This window comes from Varanus komodoensis, unplaced genomic scaffold (assembly GCF_004798865.1).
Source record: "Varanus komodoensis strain SLA01 unplaced genomic scaffold, ASM479886v1 scaffold35, whole genome shotgun sequence".
In the NCBI taxonomy this organism is placed as follows: domain Eukaryota; kingdom Metazoa; phylum Chordata; class Lepidosauria; order Squamata; family Varanidae; genus Varanus; species Varanus komodoensis.
This window is the reverse complement of record NW_025335856.1, coordinates 1,721,194-1,748,812: the sequence shown is the minus strand read 5'-3', so window position 1 is coordinate 1,748,812 and position 27,619 is coordinate 1,721,194. Positions and strand designations below refer to the sequence as shown.

At 45.8% G+C, this 27,619-nt stretch overlaps 1 long non-coding RNA gene across 1 annotated transcript in view; it reads left to right on the top strand.

The window, feature by feature from the left end:
• Positions 1-27,419, top strand: part of LOC123028089 — a 77,586-nt gene extending 50,167 nt beyond the window's left edge. The window contains exons 2-3 of the long non-coding RNA XR_006415621.1: positions 20,914-21,042; positions 23,204-27,419. This is a non-coding gene — a long non-coding RNA (uncharacterized LOC123028089). The remainder of the gene's footprint in view (positions 1-20,913; positions 21,043-23,203) is intronic.
• Positions 27,420-27,619: the final 200 nt, after the last annotated feature.

Genomic DNA, 27,619 nt, shown 5'->3' with positions numbered 1-27,619 from the left:
AGGTGACTTCTGTTCAACTGAAACCAGCTTAGGAGGATCAAGAAGCGCTCGAGCACCTGGCCCATTTATTTCTAACTTTATTAAAGTCTGAGGATACCTTCAAATCATCTGCTAGGCTTCTTGAAGTTTTGCAGTTTCAGCATGACTTATGACAGTTCCTCTTCAGTGTAACTTTAGGCTATTGCAAAACTCAGGAATCAGAGAAATTTTGTCTGTGCAAGCTTGGAAGGAGATGGAAATCCATGCAAGACACAATGCAACAATAGAAACAGCAACACCCTGGTAGGAGGAAAGACTTGCTTCTGGGATCCACGTGCAAGTTGCCAACAATTGTTGGTACCAGTAGCTACCTGCATTGTTGCCTCCCTGCTTTCAGAATTGTTGCATTCTGCATGGCTTCTGGCTACAGATATTGGCTCTCTCAGTTCTCTTCCTTAACCAGCTAAGTTAAGGGGAAAATATGCAAGTAACTTGTCTTGTGCTTTAAAAAAATAAGCATATGCAACTACAGATGGGCAAAACAGCTGCTCATATAAACAATGGCAAGACCTGTGCAGCAGTCCATGAATAATGCAGTGACAAGAGACAACGGCTTATGCTTCCAGCTCATGGTGTCTTCACTGAGGTGTCATTTTGTTCCTTCCATAAACTTCATTGTCAAACACTTCAGTGGCAGATCAGCCGAAAAGAGGAGCAGGGAGACATCCATATTTAAAGCACTGGCTATTTCCTCTCCCGCACCTTGAAGCCAGATTTTGTGGGCCTTTGTGGCAGCAGGTTCACATAGAATTCTCAAACTCTTAAGTTTCTTCACCACCTGAGTGGGTACCATGTGCCTCTGCAGATGCTTAGGCCTACAACCACCATCAGCATAGTCAGTGGTGAGGGATGCTAGGGTTATTATTATATATCAAAGAGAGGACACCCACAGACAAAAAAGGCTATGTCTGCGCCTGCAGATGTTGACATTCAAATATTTTGTTCCACAAAAGCCCACAGATAATTTTTGAAGCTGATCCCTAGTAATGCCTCATCTGGGGTGGACCTTCACTTCTTGGCCTCTTCCTAGCTTGGTCTTCAAATGGTGGATTAGACCCACAGGGAGCTCATGACTTGAACCTCAGACAGACATTTCTCAGGGGGTTCATTTCGCTGCACTGAAGGCCCAAAGGGCAATGTTGGTGGATGGCTGGAGACTTGGTTATGCGCCCCACAAATGTGTATGAACTACCAGAACAGAGCATGGACCTTGCCCACCTTCTACCTCAACCAGCCTGAGGTGATTGTGGCGAGGATCAATGGTATGTGAGCTCCAGACATAGAAGGTGGGATACAAGCTATGAGGAGGCAAGACTTAAACCCCTTTCACCTCACTGAAGAGAAGCAGGGGAAGCCCATCTTATCACACAGACAAGGTCTATTTCGCAGCCATATCACCCACCTCAAAACTGACAGTTTGTTCTGTCTATGGAATGCGCTCCCCAGAGAGGTCTGCCTGGTGCCGTCATTATATTTTTTGGTGCCAGGTTAAGACCTTTTTATTTAATCAATATTTTATTTTTATTTATTTATTTGAACAACTTATATGCCGCCCCATTCGCATAAGCCTCGGGGCGGCTTCCAATCATAAATAAACACAATCTCTACAAATGCATAAAATACTGGACACACCCTGGCAAAATTTTAAAATCAATAAATAACATCAACAATTAAAATAATGTTTAAATAAAAAGGTCTTGGCCTGGCACTGAAAAGCAAATAACGACAGCACCAGGTGGACCTCTCTGGGGAGCGTGTTCCATAAGTTGGGCGCCACTGCAGAGAAAGCCCTCCTCCGGGTACTCACCCTCCTAATATCTTTCACGGAGGGTTCCCGGAGAAGGGTCTCTGCCTCCGATCTCAAGGGGCAGGAGGGCATATATGGACGCAAGCGCTCCTTTAGGTTAGGGTTAGTAAGTTTTAATAAGATAGTAATTTAGTAAAGTTAGTAATTTTGGTAAGTTTTAATACTGAATTTTATCATCATATTTTAATTGCAGCCAGAGTGAGTCATTACTTTATTTATGTTATGTTAGATATTTGCATTTTATTTGTGTAAGCCGTCCTGAGGCTTTTGCAAAGCATGGCATACAAATATCCAAAATAAATAAATAAATAAATACATAAATACATAAAATATTTCGGGAGCGAGGCAAAATTGTTTGGTAGGGAGAGAATTGGTGTGGCTGCTGTTCCTCCTCCCCTGTGAAAGCCCCATTCAGAGGTGCTTCTGAACTCTTAGGGAAACTCAGGATGGCTGTGTGTAGCAAAGACACCCATTCCTCCAGGGCCGCAGCCTCCGAGATAGCTACAGATCGTTACTCTGATTCATGCTGGCTGTAAACCTGGAGAGCTTCATAAAAGGCTGAGCTTCTAAAGTTTGCTGGGGAGGGAAAAGGGAAGGAAGGGATACGCTCCCAGCACGGCCTCCTTTGCAGTGGGAGCACCACTGCAGTGGCCAGCAGCTGGAGGTCTATGCAGGGGGAAACCATGATTACAGTGCGAGTAGACTATTGCTCCTGTTACTTGAGAGGTACAAGGTTAAATGGATCTTCTCTTAAAAATATAGAGCCATGCAATTCCATTGCAACTTTTACATCTGAACTACCATGAAATATGCTTTGTACACATGGGTTTCTTACATACACACACACATCTTACAAAAAAAAAACCTTCTGAAGGTGCTTTATTCAAAAGATGGGTTATTTGTGGCGGGGGCAAGAGGAAGGGAGATCAGTAATGAACAATCCATACCTTTGCAGGCCTAATCAGAAATCTGTCCCATTGAATTCGATGTGCCTAAGTAATTGCATTGAAAACTCCACAAAATGATTTGCAGCCACAGAGCTTGTGGCAGGGCTGTTTCACAAAACCAGTTTTCCTCCAATTATTGGCTCAGTTTCTCACATGTTTGGTTAAGTCACTGTTTCTTCCCAGCCTTAGCTCCTACCATTAGAAGTGACCTGGTTCCCCCTCTGGTCATGAAGAACCCCGATGTGGTTTGTCTTCTTCAGCCTCCCTTAGCTCACCAGCCATGTTTATTTTCTTTCTCCTGAGAAGGCCTTTGGTCATAAATAGGCTGTGACTTATGAAGAAACCTCCCTCAGAATCAAAGGGACCGGCCAGTGGGAAGTCAGTCATTTCCATGGCTTCCTCATGGCTCTCTTTCCTGCCCATCCCTCCATTCTCTTCTTCCTTTCCGCCATCATGGATGCTGTTCCTATACCTGGGGCTGTTGGCCAGGTGGGGAACACCCTGACCTCTCACATAAATGCAACAAAGCTCAAGGAGCAGCAAAGCAAAGCCAGGCCTGCCAGCTTCCATCGAGACTGTTTCCTGTATTTCTGTGTCTCCTGTCCTTCGGAGCCAGGCCCTTCCACAGCATAAGCAGAGCAGGCTCGGTCTGTCCCACTGCTCGGCAGTCCATAGGCAGCATGAATCATCCTGTCTGAAATGGAGCCTGCTCAGACAGAATTGGAGAGGTTTGCCGTTCTCCCCCATTCTTCAGAGAACTGGTCAAGTTGTGGTTTATATCATCGGCTGAAAAGGTAAACTAATTCCAAGGCATTCTTTAAGTCGGGAGCAGCTAATGGCCAACTTGCTGTCAAACGGGAGCATGAATCACGGAGCTGATGCTTACAGGGGAGCAGTGTAAGGTTATATAATTACCGAAATGCTCTTTCTGCTAATGGGAACAGATGACAGTGAGAAATCAGAGAACTTTAATCTTTAATACTGCCCCCAACTACCCCCCACCCAGGACTCCAGAAAAGCCTCTTCATCATTTTGGATTTTGTGGGGCTTTGAAAAATCCTTTGCCATTTGTTTTTTGTTTGGTTTTAATTATGGAGATTCTTCACAGGCAGGCTGGGGACATTGTTGGAATTAGAAGCATGAATGCTCCAGTGGGAAACGCGTTTCAGTGGAGAAAAACAACACTACCCAAGAGAATCATTGCAGCTGATGAGAACTGGGGGATCGCTTCTGAGGCAAAAACGTTTTTAGAAATCCCCTCTTAGGATATGGTACTAGGACAGGGCCTGAAGATACATGGTACAAATGTACAACATGATCAGTGCTTTGATGGGGGGATTGATTGGGAACCCCATTCAACTCCACAATGGAATAAGGATATATTACGTACATCAGTCTGAAAGGAAATTAAACTTAGGATCCCACTGAATTTTCATAGGTTGCAAATGTTGAAACAGTAAGCAACTTGCATTTAAAAAATCACCACCCTATCAGGGTGGGGGTTGCTCAAGATGATTTCATAGAGGTGGTTTCCCAGCCTCAAAGTCTCTAAAACGGAAAGCTCAAGGAAGCGAATGGTCCTCTGGTAGGGAAAGGGCATTGCAGTAGGAAGCTTACCAGACAATCCCCTTAATGAGGGCTAGTCCCAATCAGGCTCAGAGGACAGGCCAAGGAGAATCCATGAGAAAAGGAGTGCTACTTTCTGAGCCCTTCAGGTTTCATGAAAACGAGGGCGGGGCAGAGGCTTTTTTCTCAGTTGACCTTTTTTACCCACCATTTTGTCTTTCTAAAAACTCTCCCTCGCATTCGACTCAGTGTGGGGAGAAATAAGTGTACCAGCTCCACCTCTGGTGCAATTTCTGCCACTGGAAAACTCACCGTTGATACAACTCTTTTGTTCTGACCGCCATTGGAACCGTGATGTCAGGGTAACGCCAGTGGCAGAGCTTTCTGCTGCTGGCCAAGGTGGACCTTCCTTTCCACCCATGGGTGCTGGTGGTGCTGGTTCTACAGTAACTACTGATCCCTGGGATGATCACCTGGGGACCATAGGACTGCAGCTTCCACCGGTTGGGTTCATCTTTAAGAATTCGCCCTTCCCCCTCCACTTTTTAATGCAGCTCTTTCAAGCTTGTACAATAATATTTGACTGGTCTTCATGATGGAACCCCAAAGCTGGATTCAAAGGGGCATGTCAAGGAAGGTTACTTATCCTCAGGAAGGTGGAAGATGCTCAGAGTCTAAAGTAACCTCCAAGTGGCCAACCTTGAAACTCAACCAAACCAAAACTGAGCCACTATTCCTTTACAGACCCTGCACAGGCCACCCCTTCCCCTTCCCTTGGCCACACGCCCTGTCCCATGGCCTATGGCATGGGGTGGGATTTGAGGAGCATGGTCCAGTAGGCTCATGTAATCACACTCACAACCATGTGCAGTTCCCTGCCTTGTGGCGAAGTGAATTTGGCCAAGTCTCTGGGAAAAGTGATGAGGCGGGAGCCGTGCTCCAAGCAGAAGAACCAGTCAGGCTCAAAGACAAACTGGAAGGCAGGACCAAAGATGGAGGCACGTGCCAGAGCTCAGGAAGACCAGACCAGAACAGGGAGTGCGTGATACGGCTTTCTGCCCTGGAGGCGGAGGCTAGCCTGGGGAGGTGGAGTCAGCCCAAGGCAAATGCTGCCCCCTGCAGTTCAGGGATTCACCACACGGGGCAGCGACATACCGGGGCAACAGCTCCTACCAGCAAGCCAATCCGGGTGAGTTGCACTGGCTGCAATAGACTGAAGGGCTGCCCCACCACAAGGCAGCTTCACCTGCTCCTAATCCTACCTTGCATGCCCGGAAAGGCGTAAACTTTGCTTCACCGTATTGGATGGGAGGCCATTTTACCATGTGGTCACATGCTTCCCACAGCCACTGTAGAATCAGCCGTGTGGCAAATGGGTGTCAGTACCGACCCCATCTCATGCCCTGAAATAGTAGGAAGGGGCTGTGCGTATTGCAAATCTAGAAAAGAAAATCTTTCTCAAGAAAAGCTAAGCTTCTCAACTTGCATTAATTATGTACATTGAGTCATTGCGAATGCTTCCTCTTATTTTGCATGATTCATTCTGCTTCTGCTAGTCCTTTGGAGGAGGAGAGCTATGCCTCCAAGCATCAGATAGGTGAGTGTGCCACCCCTTCATCTTCTGAGGCAACCAGGAACCGCATATACTATAGCAGTTACAAAGGGATATATGCTTTCAAAAGGCAACATGTAGGAGAAAGACTGTGCATATATGTACAATCATGAGGACTGGAAACTTAAGCAGAAAAGGGAAAAGCTGAGATTCCTAGGAAGACCAATTCTCTGCCCAGCACAACAATCTATGTCTTTCGCCCCTGCTCTGTGTGATTATGCAGAATCAGGGCATATGCGCAGCTCCTAGGATGGCACTTTGTCCCCTTTTACAGGGGATGTTCTTTGTTTGAAGTGCTCCCTGTCCAATTCACTTGAAAATAAAGAACCGCAGGAAACGTGGCTCCTGGAAAACAGGCTGAACAAGCAGGCACCGAGGTTCCTGGGTCACAATCTTGCTGGGAGGCAGAGCATTTCTATTTAAACCTAAGAACTGTTTCCACATTTGGATGTACGCATCTAAATTAGCAAACCTACGTTTTAGGTGGATTTGGATCCTCCTTTTTTGGGGATGCATTTTCTCTCCTTGGGTGATTCTTCAGCAGCCACCCTAGATCAGATTATAGGGAACTGATGACTTGCGTAAGTTGAAAACTGACCTCTGTTGTCCCTCTGCCCTCAGAGGTGCATCACTTGCTGAGAAAAGCCTCTCTTGCAAAGATGCAAATTGTATTATTCAGCAAAAAAAGTTGCCATTTTTTTAGCTGCCTTTGCTTTTGTGGTCTGCATTGAATGTACATCTGGAAGCAATGCTTTTTAAATGTTCACTGTGTCGTGTTTTATGCCACTTTTGAGAGGAAGGTTTAAATGATTTCATGTAGCATAACGGCCGTTGCAGAAAATTCCTTGACCTGGTTTCAGTTTCTTTAAAAAAGCAAACAAACATATTCCACCCGCAGGGCACTTGATTAAAATGAGAAAATGCTGGAACTCGGAAAGTGTACATGTAATTTGGCTAAATCACGAGAAAGTGCAGAGCTCAGCTCTGAAAGGCAAGGCGAAAATACTACAGAAAAAGGCATCGGTGGAGGAGGGAGTGGAGGGAAAAGCGGTTTCTGAGCCCCCCGGGCAAGGCACCCACAATGTGTCTCTCCCCTCTGCGAATCTGCTTTCCCACAGCCATTGCACCACCGGCTTTGGCTGTTGCTCTGCTTTCTCATCACTGCCAGCCAGCCAGCAAAGAGCCAATGTGCAGGGCCACCGTGGTATCTCCTGCCCCCCCACCCCCACCAGTGTGGGCCAGAGCAAGAGGCAGACAAGCAAGCAGGCTGCAAGGATGAAAAGGAGGGCCACCACCAGGGACTTCTTGTCAGTGGCCCCCTGTGTCCTGCGTGCCCATTCTGGCAAGATTCCCAGGTGCACGCAAGAAGCCGACCAGTTTGGTGGGACTGCCAGCTCAGACTCTGAGAATGAGCTGTATGAAGGGAGGTCGGCAGATCCTGGCAGGACAGAGATCTCAGGCACTGATAACGAGATGGCTGTTGAAATGGACACAGCTTGAGCTGCAGTCCGGGGCTCTGTGCACCTGTCTCTCCCTGCTAGGGAAGAGATTCGTTCAAGGGCAGCTGAGCGGCCCAGTCAACCCCCCCCCCCCCCCCCCCCCCCCCCGTGGGAATGAACAACATCCTGGGGAGTTAGAGATGGGGAGTCTATCAGATGGAGAATCTGGCCTTCTGAGGAAGTGAACCCAAAAGTCCATCGTCACCATCACAGGATGGCCCAATTGGGATCTGAGAGAAGAACACAGGCATGCCCAGTTCCACAGGCACACAAGGGTGCATAAGCAAAGCTTTGGGCAAAGTGGGGCCAGAGAGGGTTCAATTTTTCACTTTGTGTATGCTCAGAGATTATGCATATTATAACGACATTTAGCAAGGAGCACTGGTAAGTCTGTTACTGCAAGGAGGGAGTACTTAGCTCAGGACGCCCTGCTAGAGTCTGGGGTCTTGGCTGGTGCCCAACTCCGCCCACCCTTGATGCCATGGGAGCACCGCGAAGTGAGAGAAAGCGAGGGTGGATGTGTTGGTGTGGTTGGCTTGGCAGGCCGACATTGTGTGGTGCCAAAGGAGCACTTGTGGCTTCTTCATGCATAGGAAGCATCAGTGCAGCGGCACTGCAGGGGTTCAAACCGGGCCAGCTGGACATGCCGGCAGATGTGTAGATGCCACTGAAAACTGCCATCACGCGTCCACCTCCAACAGACCCCACTGCATCAAGTGGCAGCCAATGTGACAGGTCGGGGGCGAGGAAACACAGGCGGTCAGACATTTGGTAAGTCCTATTCGTTTAGAGGGGCAGGAAAGAGCATGGCTAATCACGTCAGAATGCAGCCATGCACTGAGTGTTGTCTCTCCTATTTGGAAATATTGACAGAGAATACAATTTCATTAACTGAAGCTGCTGTTCATTCCTACGAGATCATTTTTAATATTTTCTTTTTCATTCTCTATGACACTAACACAGCGGAACCAAAACAGATACAAAAAATAAATATGCTCATAACTTTCTGTCTTGCTAATTAAAGTTTGGCCCCTATTCTCCAATTAAATGACAGCAGTTTTAGGGGTTTAATTTACAGATTAAGCCAATTAAAGTTTGCACCCTGCTTAGCCGTTCTAATGGTGAAAAATCAGCCTGCATTTCATTTTTGCTGATTTGTCCTCAATCTTCATCCTTTCCTTCCATTACAAAACTCAAAGCTCTGAGTTCTTGATAACAATGTTCCACTTAATTATATGGCTTTAAAAAGTGCTAACAATTCAAAAGAGCAGGAAGAAAACCAAACCTCTCTTTCACAGATTAAAATCTGCATCTGCTAGGAGCCAGAAAAACTGGGTTCATGCAAGAATACAGAAAATATAATTGTATTCATATTGATTCTTCCCCCTGCCAAATATTTGAGAGGCCAGCATCTTTTCCTCAAATGGATAATCACTAAGGAAAATAGGAGTGCACAAAAGGAGGTAAATTATTGATTGAAATAGAGGCTCACTGGTATAGTACTCCATTTCCATAATGTATGTGAATCCATGATCTGTGAATCCGTTATCAAAAGCTTCATTAGGATCCAGAATGTTTGTGTGCCTTTTCTTCTCTCCATCTATGCCCTGAAGTCCCTTCCACAATTACCAGTAGGCACCGCATCCCAGTTGCCGGGCCCCATGATGCTTTGCTGAGCACGGGAATTAAGGAATTGTGAGGCAGGTGCAGCTGCGTGGCTTCTTGCCATCGGATCATCTCCAGCCAGGAAGGAAGATGGTGAGGGGCTCAGGGGGGCCGTTAAGCTCCGAACCAGAGCTTTGTCCTTTTAAATTTAATTTCTCCCACGGATGCTAAGGTGTCTTGAACTCAGCATCTCCTTGGAGCAAGTGGGCTGCCGTCCATGGTGTTGAGAAGCTTGCTTTTGTTTCTGATCCTGTTATTTTGGGATGCAGGTGGCACAGTGGTTTAAACGGCTGTTTAAACTGGTTGATCGAAAGGTCGCCGGTTCGAATCTGCACAGCGGGGTGAGTTCCCGTTGCTCCAACCCAGTTCCTGCCAACCTTGCAGTTCGAAAGCATGCAAATGCAAGTAGATAAAAAGGTACCACTTCGGTGGGAAGGTAACAGCATTCCGTGCACTTTGGTGGTTAGTCATGCCGGCCACATGTCTGCAGACAAACGCTGGCTCCCTCGGCTAGGAAACGGAGAGGAGCAAGTGGGGTGCCATCCCTGGTGCTGAGAAGCTTGCTTTTGTTTCTGACCCTTGTTATTTTACCATCTGCTAAAGCATTCATGAGTGACCTGTGGCTCATGGGCCTCATTTGGCCTGCAGAAGGTGCCCAACTAGCCCACAGAGGCACAAGCTCCCTCTATGGCCCCTCCCTCTCCCTAAACCCCTCCCCTTGCCCTGGAGGATACTGGAGATACTTTGGGAGCGGGCAAGGATAGGAATTCTCTTGCCACTGCCTGCCAGGATTCATTGCCAGGTGTCTTCTGGTTTGAACCTAATCTCTGCATTCTCACAGCGATGTGGAAAGGAGGGGTGTAGTGGGATCCATGTACTTGCATGTGGCCTGGAGCTTCTTGGTGCATGGAGGAAATTTGCCTCAGCAGAAGAGGACACTCCTGTACTTGTTTAGTGATTTGCACCAACTCTTTTAGAGCTTCACATTTCAGAGCACTTCCCATCCTTAGGCTAAACTCCTATGCATTCTTCCTTGGTAGTAAGCTTAATGGAACCACGGGTGGAACACACACGGGTGCCTGGATGTGGCCAAGGCCCTTTTTCTTTTGCAAAATCTCAAGACATGCCTGCAACTGAAGGACTGTGGTGTTTTCTTGCAAGCATCAACTGGACTTAATAATTTTTGCTTTGCTTGTTTGTTTGAGAGTTCCAAATAGGATGTGGCTGCAGAGACTTTGAAGAAAGGGTTTCCGTTCTGTACCTCTGGACCTAGAGGTTCTGCAGTGTGGGGATCTCACAGTAAGAGGCAGGGTCCAATTAGTGCAGGGCCACTGCTTTAAGGCAGTAACAAAAGGTTGTGTTTGTGATCCACACTCTCCTTCATGACACAAAGCTGCAAAAAGAATAGTGGCAGACATGCTGACCCGCAGGGTGACCATTCTAGGGCCAATACGATCCACTTCCAAACTGATCGGAGTGCCAGTTGGCGTTCATGACCAATTTTCTCATCAGCGATTAGTTGATGAAGCAATATGAGTTTCACTCAGCTGTGGAATGTGGCCAGAAAGCCCCAATAATGTCCCTTTTTTCCAGCAGATAGACTTACCCCGCTCTGACTAATAGCTGTTCATCCACTCCAACAAAGGTTCAAAGGATTTGTGCTGCCTTTTCTCTTGCCAAGCATGAGTAATCTTTCCTGCTGAATACGTTCGCTTCTTTTTGCTTCTGCCCCATCTTCCTTATGCTACAGATTCCAGGACCATGTAGCAAATGCCACTGAAAAGGAAAAATAAATCACAATTAATAAATTAGCACAGCTCATGCAGTCTATTCCTCCCCACCCCTCCCACCAGCCCATCATAAACACCATTTCCTTTTGGCTAAGCTCACCTTCCTGTATTCATTACAAATTACATTTTCCCCCATAGATCACAGTAATCTCTCAGCATGTGTAATTATTTAGTCTCATCTCTGGGGCTCTCAGGGAAATGAGGCCTACCTTTTTCAATGCATTTTCCATCAACAGATTTTCATACGAATAAATTCTTAGCCACTCTGTAAAACACTTACGAAGGGGCATCACCAACTATGCCACCAGGTTCTCATTTTCTATTTTTGAGGAGCAGCATGAAACAGAAACAGAGCGAGTCAGAAGGGGCCTCCTGGGCCATCTAGTCTGACCTCCGGCACCAGCCGGCTCCGCTCACGACATGCCCACCATGTGGATGTCCAGCCTATCCTTGAACACCCGCACCGATGGGGCCTCAACCACCTCCTGTGGAAGCCCATTCCACACCCTTGGGGTCCTAACTGTCAGGAAGTGCTTCCTGGCATCTAAATGGAACCTTGGTTCCCTGAGCTTTGCTCCGTTGAATGAAGAATGCAGGAATATTGGGCTTTTCCTTCCAGCCTGTGAGTCTCCTGCTGATGCTTCTGTGGGAACATGGGAACTGAGTCTCTTTGCTTTGCAGCTTCAGGAGCTTTGGAAGTCTCACAGCAGGTGGAAGAAGCTCTTTCCTAGACCTCCTGGGAGCTGTAGCAGCAGTCATGGGAAAAGGGGAGGCGTTCTGAGCTCCGTGCCTTGTATGTGGCCTGGGATTCTGCTAAAATGCTGCAGGAAGGAAAGCCAGGACAGCAGCGTCCACATCCCTGAGGTCATAATGGAGAAGGTTCCCATACTGAAGATCCAGAACATACGCTGAAGATCTGGTCTGAAGATCCAGAACATATGCTGAAGGCACAAAAAGCTTCCACTAATGCTATTTTGGGATGCATCAACAGAAGTATTACTTCCAAATCAGAAGAAGTAGTAGTTCCTCTATACTCCTCACTAGACAGACCTCACCTGGAACACTGTGTCCAGTTCTGGGCACCAAGACTTAAGAAAAATGCAGGTAAATTAGAAAGGGTCCAGCAGAGGGCGACAAAAATGATCCAGGGTTTGGTAACACTGCCCTATGAGAGAGAACTGGGCACGCTCAACCTTGAGAAGAGAAGTCTGAGGGAGGACATGATATCCCTCTATAAGTACCTCAAAGGTTGTCACAAAAAGGACGGTCAAGACCTCTTCTTGCTAATGCCAAAATGTAGGATACAGAACAATCAATTCAAGTGGCGGCAACCCAGATTCAGGCTGGACATCAGGAAAAGCTTCCTCATGATCAGAGCAATACAACAGTGGAACCAGCTGCCTGGGGAGGTGATGGGCTCTCCCACACTGGAGACATTCAAAAGGAAACCGGACAGCCTTCTGAGTGGGATGGTGTAACGTGGTGTCCTGCAACAGCAGGGGGTTGGACTCGATGGCCTTCATGGCCCCTTTCAACTCTACTATTCTATGATTATATGTTGAAACTAAACAGGGCTGGAGCAGGCCTGAGCTTGGAAGGGAGACCACCTTGAGTTCCCCAATGGGAGAAAGGTAGGATATAACCATAATAAATAAATGGGAATGGTTGGGGCAGGAAGGCATAAAAGAAGAAATAACAGTATCTGCCAGAGCCGTCAACAGGACCTGAACTATCTGTGAAGTAGTCAGGAGTATGAGACCATAAGAAGACTGTGCTTGATCAGACCCAACTCTACCTGGTCTATTCTGCCCATACTGTGGCCAAAGAGATGACTATGATAACTCCACAGACAGGGTGTAAGTGTAAAAGCACCTGCTATTTTTGGAGGAATCGGTCTGCCAAGGCATACTGCTTCTGATATTGGAAGGAGCAGATTGCTGTCCTAAGTAGGAGCCATGGATAACTGCATTCCCTTTGGTGAAAGCCCTGTTTGAAGCCAGCCAAGCAGGCGGCCGTCACTACTGTTATGGTAGTAAAATCCATAGCCTAGTGCTGTGCAAAAAATACTTTCTTTTATGTGGCATGAACGTCCTGCCAGTCAGAGGAGGAAGAAAAAGTTCTCCTTCTCCACTTTTTCACACCACACTTCATTTTTACGCCTCTATCCTGTCTCCTTTGCTTGCCCTTTTTCTAAGCTAAACTATCCCCAAAGTTGTAATCCTTCCTTTTAGGGGCTTTAGCCATTGATTATTTTTGCTGCCCCTTTCTGCATCTTTTCCAGCTCTCTCTGCAACATCCTTTTGGAAATGTTAGTGACTACAACAGCACACAGTATCTAACTGCAAGTTCACATAAGGCCAGTATGATACTGACAATTATATTCTCAATTCCTTTTCTAATGTCGCCCAACATGAAATGAGCCCCTTTCACAGCAGCCCCACCAAAGTCTGAAGATTTTATGGGGTGGGTCGCCATGCTTGGCCCCCAGGGAGGTAAACCACTGAGCTGGAAGTGTGAGAGCCACTGTGGTGCAGTGGGTAAGAGCGTGGGATTGGGACTCAGGTGATCTGGGTTCAAGTCCCCACTCGGCCATAGAGCTCACCGGGTGACTGTGGGCCAGGCCCAGAGTCTCAGTCCAACCTACCTCACAGGGTTGTTGTTGTGGGGATAAGATTGAGAGCAGGAGGAGAATGATGTAAGCTGCCTTGAGTTCCTTGGAAGGAAAAAGGGCAAGATAATAAATATAGCAAGGCTTACTTTCCACTCCTAGCCACAAGGTCCGTGGGTCCCCAGGTCACACACAAAGTCTCCCTGAGCTCAAAGTACAATCATGCACACAGTGCAAATATCTCCCGGGGTGGTCCTGAGAGCGACTGTACTTCCACTGAAATGGTTCTTGTTGAAATGGAAAGCAATAGATGCTTCACAGAGAGTGACGTTTTCTCTGCAGCATCCCTTGCTCAACATCTAGGAAATGTTCCGTTTGGAAAACGTTGCACACCCAGAAGACAAAAGGTGGTAAAAGGAAAAGAAATTTGGAAAGATGCATTGTCATCACCATCCGAAGCACAAAGCTGAAATTTGTTTTCCTTCATTAAACCATTTGCTTTCATCACATTCTTCTGCATCTGGACTTCTGGCACTGACTGTGTGCTCAGAGATAAAGATCTTCTTGCAGCAGTAATTTATTTGGTTTCAGAAGTGGAGGTAAATAATTTGAGTTTGCATAAAGAAGCAAGATGAAATAGATTTATATTTGGTCATTCATTGATCTTGAAAGCATCTCTTTAAGTTGAAAAGAGATCATCAGTGTAGACTGATTAGCAATGCTTTGAAGCAAAAATAATTTGTGTTCTACCTTGTCATTATGATTTAATTCTTATCCCCTTATTTAATTAGCATACACTGCAGTGGAAGCTTTCTACGAGAAAGTGCACTAATAATTTCTGGCATTCAAATAAAGATCTATGAATTCTTTCTTAATATTTGAATGAAAGCTGTACCCGAAACACCACCTCAAATTTGCCTCCCTGTTCTCAGGCCATGAAAACAGATGAGCATCTTTGGCATCGTTCTCTGCAGTCAGGAGAAATTCTTTAAATTTTTGGCCTCTGTAAGGGGCTTTATCTTAACAAGTGGAAGAGGCATTTTGCACACGAGTGCTTTTTGTAACAAACTGATCAACAGACATTTGCAGAAGGCAAAGCTCAGAAGCAACATCCCAGCAAACAGCCTCAGTCCATCAGAAATGATGCTTCAACATCATTTCACAGGTATGGTGAGTAAAAAAAGAAAATAATAAATGGAGCTACACACACACACACACACACACACACACAGAGAGAGAGAGAGAGAGAGAGAGAGAGAGAGAGAGAGAGAGAGAGAGAGAGAGAGAGAGAGAGGCTTCATGTAGTGATCACAAACAAGTAACCTATGGTTACTCTGCAAATGTATCAGGACAGAAGTATATACAGTAAACCCTGCTTCAGCCCCCATCCCAGGTGCTGAATACAAACCTGAATCTTGCTTAGCATGCTTGGTGATAAAGGAACTCAATGCTTTTCTGTTGGGTGACAAGCTCTGGAATGAGGGACAAGTTTTAACATAATGACATCTTGGCAAATGTTCCTACATGTATCTTAAGATTGTATATGAACGCATGCATAGCCAGTGTTCTCTTCACGAAATTATATAGCAAATTAGTACCTGGACTGTAGTAAATGGATTAATTAACTTGACTTGATAATGATAAACATATTTAACCTTTGTGGAGTGATCCTGTCAGAAGAAACTCCATGGTTAGTTAAGTTATTGGCCAGGTCCAGACTTGGCAATAGGCAAGTTAAAGTTGAGTAATGACTAGTCACAAACATAGCCAACCAGTTTAATATTTTAGTTTTGCCAGCATCGTGTCACTGTGTTGACCGCTTGGGTCATTCTCTCTTTCAACAGTGTCAGTCACCAGCCTGTCCAGTTACAAGAAGGCAGGCAGGCAGTGAGTTGCACCGAGCAACAGCTGAGAGGTTGCATGCAAAATGGCTTATCTTCCTGTACCTCTTTCTGGACTAAATTAATTTTGTGAATGTGTGTCATCATTTTGGAAGGTTTTAATGTGATGGATGCTGACCTGCAATGGATTCATGTACACAGAGGTGATCCCACAGCACACATACATTGATATAGGGCCAAACCAGACATGAAGTTTAATGCATCTTTGCATTTAACCTTCAGTTAAACAAAGAAAAGAAGGAAATTGCATCTGCTGCAGAGAGTCAAGGACAGGCCATTTAATAGGAATGTAATCTTTCCTTGCCTGCTGTGATCCTGAAAGAAGAAAAACCCTCCTCTAAAGTTAGTAGGTGCATTAGAAGACACCCCCTCCCAAAAACCCCTGGTGCTAGTGAGGGATTTCCTTTCCCAAAAGCAAATAACAGCACCTGGATCCACAAGCAATTTCTGTGGTAGGAGAAATTATTTGCAGAGCTGTCTAACTCTGCCTTCAATATCATCCAACATGCTGCGCCCAGAAGATGAACTCACTTTGATGTGCATCCACACGGACCTTTCAAAGGAAAGGGGCAGCATTCCTCCTCCCCTCATCCCTAGTACACCCCAGTCCCCCCAGAGCCACATGCCCTGATGACCCAGTCCAGTCCCCCTTGCCTTGGCCCACTTCATAGCTAAGAACAGCGCCCATATCACACTTCCAATTAAAGAAGGTGGGTTTGGCTCTCCGGAACTTGTTTTATATCACTGGACTTCTTGGTTGGTTTTGGTCTTTTCCACTTAGATTAGATTTTTTTCCACCTTGGTCAGATTTGGAAGCTTCTTGTATGGATCCTCACCTGAAACGGAAGGTATTAAGTTCTCCACACATTAAAATAGATTAGGGTCCTCCCACAGTTACAGCTGCTACAGATGTGTGGCGTGTTCTGACACATCAATTACATTTTGGAGCTATTTTTCTCCTTCCAAATTGATTGTATGTGGAAATCCAGATTTAAAAATCGATGAGGAAATGTTTTTGTTGTGGGTTTGAATGGATACATTGATTTTTACTTGGATCACTTTTTGGGTGCTGCTGATGAGTTCATGTTATTCATGGCTTTGTGTGCCAAATACAATTTATCTGCTACATCTGAATGGCAATACCTGCAGCTGCAACGTTTGCTAGGATCTAGGTTTGGTGCTGCCATTTTTACAGCTTCTCCCTCACTATTGGAAGTGCGTATCAAGGCCTGTCAGACACACTAACCCATGATTCTGATCCATGTTTATAAATACCTATTACTGGTGAATAAACGTGATGCCCATGGTCCTAAGCAGGAATTTTACCTAACCAATGAATCATGACTTTAGCATCTGTATCCAAAGCATCTAGGGATCTCCAGTTACACCTTATTTAGCAAAAAACCTATTTTCCATTAGATGGCTCAATTAAGGTTTTGTCTAAGTCAGAAGGAATGGCACAGTGCATTTTAAACCATACATTTTGGCAATGCCCAATAACTGTCTCTTTTGAGGAGTAGGTTATTATACAGATAAACCTTGCACTGAAGCTCTCTTTAATATTTACTGATGTACATATCCTCTTAAAATATCTACCTGCTTCATGGAAGCTAATGGAGAGGCTGTGCAAATGGATTTTCTGTGCCACTTCAACAGCTAAAATGTGGAAACTGCAGCACTGAGAGGATACAATCTCATCTTCTATCAAGCAATGGTTTGGCCATGTAACACGACTTCCAGCATTTGAATGGGTGACATCCAGACACTATTTGCATTTTTATATGAATATTTGCTCTCCTTTTGTTGAAGTTTATGTGTAATTCTTAGAAAGTCTTATTTTCATTCATATGTACACACACACCAACGCACATATGCATGCATTGAAATGGATACATTCAAAATGATGTAGCTACGTTTTGTTTTTTTGCTTTGCTTTGGTGAAATTTTACAATAACAAAATTTAGAAAAGAAAAATGGGACAAGGGGCAACCCTGCAATCCCCACAGCAAGAATTGTACTGCAGTTACACAAAAGGATATTTTCACTTGGGGGGTTCCCCCTTTGCTTACTTCCAGTTTATTCACACTCTCTCAGCTTGCCCCCACCAGGTGCCTTCCAGACGTGTCGGTGTACAACTCCCAGTGTCTCCCAGCCAGCATGACCATGAGTGGTGGGGCATTATGGGAGTTGTCATCAGGTAGGGGGATGCCACACTCATGTTAGATGGAGAGCTGTGAAAACGGACATCTGAATGAGCCTTAATTTTGGGCAAGGGGCTTGCCTGTCTCAGCTTGAACCTCACAATGGAGAGAGCTTCTAGCTTCCCTGCCTCCTTTAATCGCAGACTAAGAATGAGAACTGCAGGGTGATTAGGACCCCTGGGCAGGAAGAGGCTACAGGAGATCACATGACAAACACCTGGGATACGACCACTGCTGCTTTCATCTCCTTCCCCTTTCCACAGACCTGTCTTTGTACATGGCCTTGTCGCTACCTTCCCTGAAGGACCTTGCCTTGCTCCTCAGACCCTGGTTCTCCTCCACAGCCCATTAACTTGGCAGGAGCCAGGCCTGGCAACCACCAGGAATGAGGACAACGTACCATGGAAGAGAGACGTCTGCTGGAAGTGGCCTCCGTAACACAAACCTATGAATAATTCCTATGCCACTTTGAGATCTCCGCCTGTTCCTTGCTGGCATGTCCATTTGTTTGAAAAATAAAGAGCACACCGTGCCTGCACCACATAAGCAGCTCTTACTCCTACCCTTTTGCTTTTTTCCACAGGAAGTTAACCTTGCGCCCAAAGTATCTCCTGCTAGCAGGTCCCTTATCTGACAAGGCTTTCCTGTCTTGCATTCTCGGAACAAGGATAAACCTTGGCAAGACAATAGGATGCATGTGGGTTTCTGGGTGGTTACGGATTTGCTGGATTAAGCGATGCTTCCATTATCAGGGCAGTGCCTTGCATCTGCTGCTTACCCCAAACACAGCTACGGAGTCCTCCTCCTGGCCCTCTCGCGTGGCTCCGTACTGCCGGTGCTCCAGGTCACGGAGTGAAAAGCTCTATTCATGAGGTTTGGCTCCTGGCCTTCTGGCCAGCCATTCATGGAGCAGCAATCATTCCATTCATCAGTCAATCTTGCATGAGGATTTAATTAAATCCCTCGGTGGCTTGCGCTCCCAGGTGCTACTGAAACACACTCACGCACGATAATGATTATTTATACTTGAGCTGAATGACCTAAGTCTTCTTTTGTTGAGATGTTATTAACATTTTCATTAAAAATGGCTTGGGGTTGTTTTCGGGCTTACAAATACAGGATGTGACTTTAAAGTCTGTAGGCGGATGCTGTATGATTTGAAACAATGGACTACGAACTCAAAACCAGCAACGGTTCATCCTCCTCAGATGGTCATAGCTGAGACGTCCTTCCCAGCAGGCCGTTGGGAGCAGCTAGTCCATTACGCCACCCCTTATAGCTGGGTGCGAATGCTGGAACCATGTGGCTGGGGCAAATTTTGTGGGTCTTTCCCATTAAATTGGCCCCTACCCAAGTGGGAGCAAATTTTCTGTGACTCAAGCTTACATGAACCCCAATTATGTGGGGAAGATTTGCCGTTCACTATGTTTCAGGAAAGCGGTGCCCACACAGTTTTCGTTGAAGGGTACCTGAGAAAATCCTTCAGCAAAGAACTTCTGTCAGGCACATAGTCTGTCTTGGCATAGTTTGGAATTCACTCTAATTACTGATTATGTGTTTTCTTGGTGCATCTTTAGAAAAATATTGGTTTCCCCAGAGCTCTTTTTCAACTTGTGACATTGGTGCATGTGCACAAATAATGCCACAAGTATACTTCAGGGTCTTGTCCTCTCAAACTGGCTTCAGCAATGAGTCATGGCAGAGAGCTGCTTGGAAATTCGACTATCCCTCTCCTGAAATAAATGTACCTGGGAACAAAAGAGGGATTATTTTCAGATCTGGAGACAACTGTAGGCAATCCAAGACAGCTTACACAGCCCCATGTTATCTTCACAACAACCCTGTGAGGTAGGTGAATTAGTTGTGGTTTTGCTTGCAGGGATGCACTGGCGTGACACTTCCATGAGCTTTCAGCCAGACTTGCAACGAGCTTTTGCACCTGCCAGTCCTGAATTCGCAGCCTCATCCTGCCCCACCTTGCACCACACTGCACATAAACTTGGGATCACTCATTTCTCGTATTCATCCCGATATGGAGAATGCAATATTTAAAGTGATGATAGGGATGGATTTCCTTTCCTGTACTTGGGAACGTAGTAGGGCTGGACAAACAAGTGTCATGAAACTGCTGGGAGAGGTCATCTGGGGGTTTGGGCTGAAGTGTCCAATGGCACTCTGTGTGGTTACAGACACTCAGCTCGACCTCTCTAATCCACGTAAGGCACTGTATGCTCTGAACTGGTGCCTGCACTTGGTAATGACTGGATGGGGACCAATAAGCTGCAATTCAATCCAGACAAGACAGAGGTACTGTTAGTGGGAAGTCCATCTGTTCAACTGGAGAATTTTCAGCCTGTCCTGGATGAGGTTGCCCCTCCACCCCCCAAAGGATGAGGTTCGCAGACTTGGAGTGCTCCTGAGCACCGAGTTGTCATTTGTTGTCATTTTGGGTGGACTCAGTAGCCAGGAGCACTTTTTACCAGCTTTGGCTGTTGTATCAGTTGTGTCCCTACTCGGATGAGTGGACTTTTGCTACAGTTATCCACCCACTGGTGACCTCATGCCTGGATTACTGTAATGTACTCTTCATGGGACCTCCTTTGAAAATGGTCCAGACATTGCAACTGATTCAGAACAGGCGGACAAGGATCGGCTTTTGTGAACTCATTCACCAGTCCTCCCCAGGTTGCACTGGCTGTTGGTTGCCATCCAGGCCCAATTCAAAGTGCTGACTTTAGCATACAAAGCCCTAAACAGCCTGGGGCCAGGATATCTGAAGGACCGCCTGTCTCCAAATGCTCCTGCCTGATCACTGAGGTCGTCAGAGGCCCTTCTTCAGGTTCCTTCCCACAGTGACGTGAGGGGAGAAATGGCGAGGAGAAGTGTCTTCTCTGTAGCTCCCTACTACTGGAATCTTGTACTAAAATAGATCTGCCTGGTGTCATCACGTTTTTCTTTTAGGTGCCAAATGAAGACATTTCTATATCACAGTCATCTTGTCGGGTGAATGGTTGAAATGGGTATGTTATTGTTGCTGCCACCATGTTGTTTAGTGGCCAGATTATATTTATTTCTTATTTTAAAATGAATGCTTGTACAGGTTTTACTGGTATTTTGATTGTTTTAATTTATTGATCTATTTAGCTATTTTATTGTTTTATTCTTTTACTGTTTAAATTGTACTGTTTTATCATTGTTCTACTCTTGTCTATGTAAGCTGCCCTGAGATTAAATTTAATAAATAAATAAGTAAATAAACAATATTTGTTTTTGCCTAGATTTTTCTGAGCACTACCTTAGTGTTCAGCTCTCCTTTGGCTTCCATGAACACTCGTAATCACTGTGCAATTTATGAGAACAGGAAAACTACAAATTGAATGTGATCATACAGGAAATGTTACAAAAATGTAAGTTTTTTTCAGAGTTGTACAACTGTTCCCTATAAACCAAATTGAAATAGCACTAAAATGCATTCTTGAAATGCTCTTACTTCATAAATTTCTGCAATTTTTGAATGTGAGTGTGAGCTTGAGAGTTTTCAGACATCCTTAGGGAACACATTCTCTGGCTCGGGCTGACATTCAGGGTTGCAAAGAGGACTCACGTGACTGTTTGCAGGCGCAAATGAAATTTTCACGCATCCTTATGCAGTAGAGGCTCAGTGTTGCCTGCAATTCTCTTTCAAAATGGCATTTTTCAAAATGTGCTCTAACTTGCATATGGATGATCTGCCTGGGCAGGCTGATTGCCCCATTCCCCTGTACAAGACTAGTCTAGAAGTGTGTGTGTGTGTGTGTGTGTGTGGGGCGGGAGGGGGGATCACCCTTCCTGAAGCCTTCGCCAATATGTGGCTGGTTGGGCACCAACTGGCTTTGATCGCATTATTATTATTAGTTCTTTAAAAACAGCTTGTGCGAAAATCCCTGCCTTCCCTGTGTGCCTCATGCCTTGTCAGTCAAGAGGATTAGATGCCACCAGATTTTAACGCCTGTCGTATATCTAATTGGCTCGCCATTTCTGGTTGGGAAAAAAGCCGCGTTTATGCAGCAGTCGTGGTGGTGTGAAGGAGCAGGGCGAGAACCTCAGCGGTCAGAGAGTTCACCAGCAAGCAAGCTGTTTCCTGTGAGAGGTCATTGGCCTGGTATTCAAGGGCGGGTGAAACCCCAGCACCAGAAATGATGGCGCAAAAACGCAGAGGCACAGAGAGAAAAGCGCAAAAGCACATCCCCCCTGAGGACTGTCAAGGGAGGAAGAAGAACACAGGAGGATCTCAAAATGGGCACATGAGGTTGAGTAGTTTAACCCCTTTCCTGCCTCAGTTTTGCCAAAAATTCTTCCTCCGCCAAGTTGCTGCTAGCTTGGATAGGGGAACTTTCTTTGGAGTCAAGGGAAGCCTCCCTCCAGAAGTAAACAGCAACTTCAGGGAAATAGCTTTGGCTGGCTTATGGTCCTGGAAGGGTTAACCCCTCCCAGCCGGTGAGCTGATCATGCTCAGGGGCCTCCGCATTTGATAGTGTTTTTTAAAAAAAGACACATAAATGCATCCACCCATTTAATATCACATCTGTTTTAGCCTCCCTGCAAGCAGCATGAATATTTATTTCATTCTGTCCTTTTGTGAGGAAGGGGATTGAAGCTGGATGCATTCCATTAAAGCACTTGCACGCACACACGCACACGCACACACATCCTGTGCAAATTTCCCCAACACAGATCCTTGCAGCCCTTTTGAAGCCATGGCTTCTGGGTCATTTGTGAATCGCCCTGGTGAATCTGGCCAGCACACAAGGAGCAAGCAGGGGACCAGGACAGGGGCGATTAGTCACCCTCCTGGCATGCAAACCGACCTGGAGGAAAAGTCATCAAGATGTCAGGAGGGGAAGACAAAGCAACCTGGGCAGGACAGAACTGCAAGGATATTGTGGACTGTGTTGCATGGGGGGCAATTAAGAGAAAGAAACAAAACAGGGAGGGAAGGTGGCCTGGGGGCAGACATCCACAGTGGGTCCCAGGGGCACTGGCATTAGCCCAGGGGTGCCTGGCCTTAATACTGCAACTGCAGAGGGGAGCATGGGACAGTCTGGCAGTAGGCTGAGAGAGGCAGGGCGATTTTTGAACCAGAAGACTGGCCACCCTGGGGGCCCTCAGCAGACCCAGGCTGAATCTATCACAAAGTGAAAGCGTCGTTCCTTCCGGATCACCAGAGTCTCAAAGCTGGGTGGACCCTGCTACCGGTGTGTGTGGTACAGCCCGAAAGCCCTGCAGCTCATTTCTCTACCCAGAGGCAAAGCCAGCAAAGGATCCGAACCTAGCAGTTTGAACTGCGTGGTGCCCGGCCGCTTAGATTTTCATCTTTGTGGGCCAGTTTTGTCCTTCCGATGGTAATAAAACCTGAGAGCATTTCCCCAGAGAATAACACAATGGTCTACTCTGGCTGTTAAGTGGTCACACATTTCAGTAATGGATGCTATAAAATGCACTTTCAGGAGATTGATTTCTTTATGATGCCCAGATCTACACCCGGAATGATGGGGCATGTGAATGATGGATTTTTCTTTTCCGTAATAGGTCAGGAGGGGCAAACGACTAACACCAGCAGATTTCCTTTGCAGAACTGGCAAAGCTGCACTTCTGTACAGACTATCCTGGCAGCAGGTCCCGCTGCATTTGGTGAGGCTTCTAGCAAGCATGCAAAGCACATCTATAAGAAGGACCATCATCAGAGAAGGCTGGGGAGGAAGATGTCGCTGTGCAAAGGACCTGCAGTGGCGGCTCAGGAGTGCCCAGCAAACATGTCGCATAGAAAAGCCCAAATGCAATGTGTGAACTCTCAGAAAAGAAGCACCAACACTGCAAGCAGATTCAGGAAAACGAGATGAGTTAACAAGCCTTAAACCAGTTTACTTGGTAGATGAATCAGCTGACACTTTGGTTGATTAAATAATGAGGGCAGTTTTTAATTGGTGTAATGTAGAGATGGATAAGGTTTTCCTGGTTTATTTTTTGAGGGTATATTAGTTTCGGCATGTTATTATCATTACTGATATGGGAAAAACAAATGGCTTTTCCTTCAAAGAGGTGTAGATGCTTTTAGTTATTGGTACAATATTTCCTTTAATTTTTAAAATAAGTAGCTGTATTAAATTAATACAGTAGCTGTATTAAATGGGTAATATGCAAATTACTCTAAACACAGCTGATTAAAAGGCAGATGATTCACTAACTTAATGTAATCATTCCAATTAATTAAGCATAGTTGTTCAAAATTTAGCCATTTAAACTTGTTCAAAGTCAAAATCAGTTTCTCTTGCTATGAAGCCATGGCGTTGGCAAAAGAACCGGTTATTGCACTGGGAGAGCAGGTTCAGAGCTGGTTCTCACTCAGGTATGTTAATCAGGCATAGACTACCACATTACTGGTAAGGGAATCACCCGACATAAATTTGTGACCACAAGTGGCACTTCTGATTCATTGTAGGGGGTAAGTGAAATAAAAGACAAATGGATGCATTTTCCCATTTCCCAGCTTAGCACCTTCCAGATGTTTTGGACTACAGCTTTCATCATCCCCAGACTATAAGGGGAGAGATCCAGCTTGAGAAAGGCTAATGCTCCGCATAACCAAGGGCTAGCTCTCTTTGACCACTGTCAACTTTCTTAGAAAGTGCTGTCAGTTTCCAGCGGAGAGAGAAAGAAATGAAACAGAACGATCCACACCCATCACATCACTTGTTCTAAAGCTGGGCTGTGCGTCTTTCAAAAGGCCATAAACATGCCACTTTAATGGTCTGTAATAAACACACACACTTCCAGGCTTGCTAACACAGGAATAAGATTTTGCCCAACCGGTAAACCAAAATATGTCACACTCCGTGATCAACATTTGTTCCCAATCACTTTGACACGCTGGTGCTCATTTGCTATTTAGGATACTGTGTCAGGGATCACAACTTATACCGGAAAGTGTTAACAAATGGACATAAAAAATAAAACCCCAGGCATTGGTATGCCACATCTCCCCTCGTCACCTTGAAAGACTTGTCGTTGCAATAAGAAATTTAATGCATCCAGCACAGGGCTAAATTATAGTGTCTCTTAAACTTTAGTGTATTGAAGGCCACTGTTCTGGCATACCTGTTCTTTGTTGCTCACTACACAGGTTCCGGCCCTTTTGCTTTTTTCGCTCTTAAATCTGAAATTATTTGGTTCAGTTCCCTATTGTTCTGTTCGCTGAGGTTTAGCTGCTGCATTAATTTCCATTTTTAAAATGTTTGCCAAATAGGGGCTAGCCTCTTCAATAAGAGAGGGAGGTTTCCCCTGGGTGTATGTTTTGTGCACTGAAGGCCTTTTTGCACATTATCTTTTAGATGTACTCCTACAACATGTATATTCAGTCATCCTCTTAAAACATCTGAGGGATGCACCTCTCAAAATGTAGCAAAAATAACAAGAGTGAATGCAGCATTTTCAGAAGTGGTAACTGATTGTCACTCCACGCTGAGTGGCTGACTCACTTTTGCCTCTGCATTAAGTGGGAGGTGGCCTTCCAAGTGTGCCAGGTACCATGGGTGGTCTGCAGGCCCCAGGGTAAGGTGCAGAGCTCTTGAACCTGGGACTCGGGCTGCGGGATGCAAGCGCCTCGTTTTGTGGGCTTGCCCGAGGAAATGAGCATTGGCCTTCTCTGGTTGTGCTTCTGCCTCTACCCATGTCCAGAAGGTGGCATTCCAGCTGCCAGTTTAGGAGGTGACACAAGAGGCCCAAAGGCTGTGGATACTGGGCTGGTTTTGGTCCCAGCAGCTCAACTGGTTGCTCTTTGATGACCCATTCGCCGTTAGGCTGCCTGCCTGCTCCCCAGCTTGGCTCCCTGCATGCTCGCCAGGGAGGTACACCAACTCTGATTCCACCCTTATCAGATCAGATCAGAACAAACCCTGTTTGCACCCTTGATTGCTGATGTGTGCACACTTTGTGGGCGAAGTTCGGATATTCTCAAGCTTACGGCAGTCGTTTGCAAAATGCAAATGTACTTTAGAAAAATGTGCATGTTTGAGGCAAATGTGCATTTTCATGTTTTATTCCGTAGGGAGAAAATAGGCATTTGGAGGGTCACTTTTAAAAAATGTGCAGCCCAATCTCTACTTTGGCTGCTTAAATGAGGGTGGGGAGGAGAGCTCCCAGTCAGGATCAGGAAGCTGGAGGGGGATCCCACGTCTCTGCTGGCTGATGGATTTCTTTTTATCTCAATGGGGTCAGTCCTGAGCCATCAAGCTACTGGTTCTGATTCAAGTACCTTCTCAGGCAGGCCTCCCCTCAGCTTTAGCCTTCTCCAGCCAGGTGTGCTCCAGATGTGTTGGACTGCAACTCCTATCCAGCCACTGCAGACCCACACATCTGCAGACTGCCAGCATGGAGAAAGATGCTTTACTTGCTCCCTCCATGCTGACTTTACTTTTTTCACGCTGCATAAATATGGAACTGGAACAAGACTCATGCCCCCCACATTAAAGGGAAATAATGACCTCTCTAGATGCAGAGAGAAGGGAAAGCAACACATTTGTGAAATATTCCAATTTCCATGCAAGCGCCTTCCCTGGCGGTGTGCAGCTTCAGCAGATCGTGCTGGTATCATGTAGGAAATATCCCCCTGGGGACAAATAAGCGTAATATCTAAGAAGCAAATTTAAATTTGTGTTTCTGTCTTAGAAAGGGGGGCTTCTTGGCTGAGGTCAGAGAGCGATTTCTGATGCATAGCAGGAGCAGCAAAGCTATGCCGGAAAGATTATTCTCCCAGTCAGCAACAAGTCATAGAGCCAAGAGCCTCGAGGGAGTCCATACAGAAACTCGTTAATTCCAGAAGGTTGCGATGGATCTGACCATACGTGTCTACAGGGCAACCCTGGGCAAAATACCATCCCTCCTGTCCTTCTATAGCCTTAATCAGACCGTTATTCCCTATCAGTGTCATAAATAAAAATTAGCATATTATTACCTTGGAGAGGAGGTCAGTGTTTCCTGTGGGATGTGTAGCGCATCTCTGAGATGCAGAACATGATTTAACAATGGCTTCCTGTAAATATTCCAATTTAGTTCTCTGCCTTGGGTAACAAAGGGCTGGGGTATCTGCTGAGGGTGAAGCCACACATGGGAAGCTGTCAATTTTCGTGCACAAGAAAGTCACAAATAAGAAACTCTAGGATGTGGGTTATTTGTTCTGGCTTAAACACAAGACATGAGGCCGATGTTATAGTGAGGATGGTGAATAATCAAAGCAAACAGGAAATGGATTTTGGTGCCCGTTGGCAAATCGTTGCCCACTGGCAAACTTTAATAAAACCTAGTAAACTGTGAAATCAAGAGTTAACAAGGGGATATTGGCACACATGGAGAGAGGCCTGGGTTCAGTGGTAGAGTGCATGAAGGATGTTCAAAATAAGCTCCTGCCTGAAGCCCTGGACAGCTGCTGCCAGTTAGTGTTGGCGATATTAGTCTGACTTTGCATGAGAAAGCTTCTTAGGTTCCTATGGACAAAAGCCTGTCACTTTCTTTCTAGCCAAGGACCTAAGAGATTTCTTTCCGTCTCCAAGTACAGAAGATATGAAGGCAAAGAAAGGCCTATTGAAAGCAGAGGACATGGCTGCTGACTTCTCCGAATTCAGCCTCACTTGAGAGATTGAGGCAGGGCTGGCCCAAGACATTTTGCTGCCTGAGGCAAAGAACAAGACATTGTCCCATATACAATTTAAAAACCAAATTTAAAACAAATGTAAGAAGCTACAAGGGCTTATACACATTAAATCATGAAACCGGTTCAAGCAGCTAAAATCACCTCCAGTATAATGGTAAACTAACTACATACCCTGTGAAACAAGGACAGTCTTCACCTGGCAACAAAGAGCTATTAAAGTTGGCACCAGGCAGGCCTCAGTGAGGAGCCTGTTCCATAAGTGGGGGCCACCACTGAAAAGGCCCTACTCCTTGTTGCCA